This window comes from Arachis duranensis, chromosome 3, assembly GCF_000817695.3.
Source record: "Arachis duranensis cultivar V14167 chromosome 3, aradu.V14167.gnm2.J7QH, whole genome shotgun sequence".
NCBI lineage: Eukaryota > Viridiplantae > Streptophyta > Magnoliopsida > Fabales > Fabaceae > Arachis > Arachis duranensis.
The window spans coordinates 58,045,281-58,048,071 of record NC_029774.3 but is presented as its reverse complement, the minus strand read 5'-3'; positions in this window follow the sequence as shown (position 1 = coordinate 58,048,071).

Sequence of the window (2,791 nt, the reverse complement as noted above, 5' to 3'; positions counted from 1 at the left end):
CATAAAATAAAGATAGAGATACTTATGCAATTCATTGGTGAGAATTTCAGATAAGCGTATGGAGATGCTTTGTCCCTTCCGTCTCTCTGCTTTCCTACTGTCTTCATCCAATCCTTCTTACTCCATTCCATGGCAAGCTGTATGTTGGACATCACCGTTGTGAATGACTACAGTCCCATTCTCTCAGTGAAAATGTTCAACATGCTCTGTGACAGCACGGCTATTCAGCTATCGGTTCTCGATTATGTCGGAATAGAATCCAGTGATTCTTTTGCGTCTGTCACTAACGCCCCACAATCGCGAGTTTGAAGCTCGTCACATTCATTCAATCCTTGAATCCTACTCAGAATACCACAAACAAGGTTTAGACCTTCTGGATTCTCTTGAATGCCGCCATCAATTCTAGTTTATACCACGAAGATTCTGATTAAGGAATCCAAGAGATATCCACTCAATCTAAGGTAGAACAGAGGTGGTTGTCAGGCACACGTTCATAGGTGAGAATGATGATGAGTGTCACGGATCATCACATTCATCAAGTTGAGGAACAAGTGATATCTTAGAATAAGAATAAGCTGACTTGAATAGAAGAACAGTAGTAATTGCATTAATACTCGAGGTACAGTAGAGCTCCACACCTTAATCTATGGTGTGTAGAAACTCCACCGTTGAAAATACATAAGAACAAGGTCTAGGCATGGCCGAATGGCCAGCCTCCCAAAGAGGGTTCAATCATAAAAACATGATCAAAAGATGATCTAGAGATCTAAAGTGATCAAAAGATGATCTAGAGATCTAAAGTGATCAAAAGATGAATATACAATAGTAAAAGGTCCTACTTATAGAGAACTAGTAGCCTAGGATTTACAAATATAAGTAAATGACATAAAAATCCACTTCCGGGCCCACTTGGTGTGTGCTTGGGCTGAGCATTGAAGCATTTTCGTGTAGAGACTCTTCTTGGAGTTAAACGCCAGCTTTTGTGCCAGTTTGGGCGTTTAACTCCCATTCTTGTGCCAGTTCTGGCGTTTTACGCCAGAATTCTTGAGCTGACTTCGAACGCCTATTTGGGCCATCAAATCTCGAGCAAAGTATGAACTATTATACATTGCTGAAAAGCTCAGGATGTCTACTTTTCAACGCAGTTGAGAGCGCGCCAATTGGGCTTCTGTAGCTCCAAAAAATCCACTTCGAGTATAGGAAGGTCAGAATCCAACAGCATCTGCAGTTCTTTTCAGCCTCTGAATCAGATTTTTGCTCAGGTCCCTCAATTTCAGCCAGAAAATACCTGAAATCACAAAAAAACACACAAACTCATAGTAAAGTCCAGAAAAGTGAATTTTAACTAAAAACTAACAAAAATATAATAAAAACTAACTAAAACATACTAAAAATATACTAAAAACAATGCCAAAAAGCGTATAAATTATCTGCTCATCAGGGGTCAAGCATAAATCTTATGCCACTCTATGTAATGGAGAAGCTGGGGATCATTGAGGTATAGCCTGCCATATTTTCATTACAATTGGCAGACAAGTCAGTAAGACAAGCTTATGGATTGGTAGAGGACGTGTTGGTAAAGGTTGAAGGCCTTTACATCCCTCCTGATTTCATAATCTTAGACACTAGGAATGAGGAGGATGAATGCATCATCCTTGGAAGACCTTTCCTAGCCACAGCAGGAGCTGTGATAGATGTTAACAGAGGAGAATTAGTCCTTCAATTGAATGATGACTACATTGTGTTTAAGGCTCAAGGATCTTCTTCTTTAACAATGGAGAAAAAACATGAAAAGCTTCTCTTAGTACAGAGTCAAACAAAGCCCCCACAATCAAACTCTAAGTTTGGTGTTGAGAGGCCATAGCCAAACTCTAAGTTTGGTGTTGAATCCCCACATCCAAACTCTAAGTTTGGTGTTGGGAGTCTACAACATTGACCTGATCACCTGTGAGGCTCCATGAGAGCCCACTGTCAAGCTATTGACATTAAAGAAGCGCTTATTGGGAGGCAACCCAATTTTTATTTATCTAATTTTATTTTATTTTCATTGTTCTTTTATGTTTTATTAGGTTCATGATCATGTGGAGTCACGAAAAAATACTAAAATTAAAAACAGAATAAAAAACAGCAGTAGAAAAATCACACCCTGGAGGAAGGACTTACTAGTGTTCAAACGCCAGAAAGGAGCATCTGGCTGGCGTTCAACGCCAGAACAGAGCATGGATCTGGCGTTGAACGCCAGAAATAAGCAGCATCCTGGCGTTTGAATGCCAGAAATATACCCTAAGGAGAGCTGGCGCTGAACGCTAGAAACAAGCATGGAACTGGCGTTCAACGCCAAAAACATGCTGCAGTTGGGCGTTGAACGCCCAACATAAGCATCACTTCGGCGTTTAAACGCCAGAATTGTATGCAAAGGCGTTTTACATGCCTAATTGGTGCAGGGATGTAAATCCAAGTTGACCGCAACATGAACCCTGGGTGATGGTTGCCGTCCACAGTAAACCTTTCAAACTCAAGCCTGGAGAGCTTTTTGGTCATTTAGGATTTTTTAGGTAGCTTTTTGAAATTTCTAATTGGCCCTTCTCCTAAATCTAATTAACTCTCAAGATAATATTCCGAATTTACCATCTAAATTTTTTACCGTGTATAATTACCTAAGTTACTATGGTCAGCAAAGTCAAACAAACCTTTGAATCTTTGCTTACTAAGTCACATGCCAGCATTCATTTGGTTTGGCCCACTTAGTCACCTTAACCACGAAAAATATAAGCCACCAGAGTCTGCATAT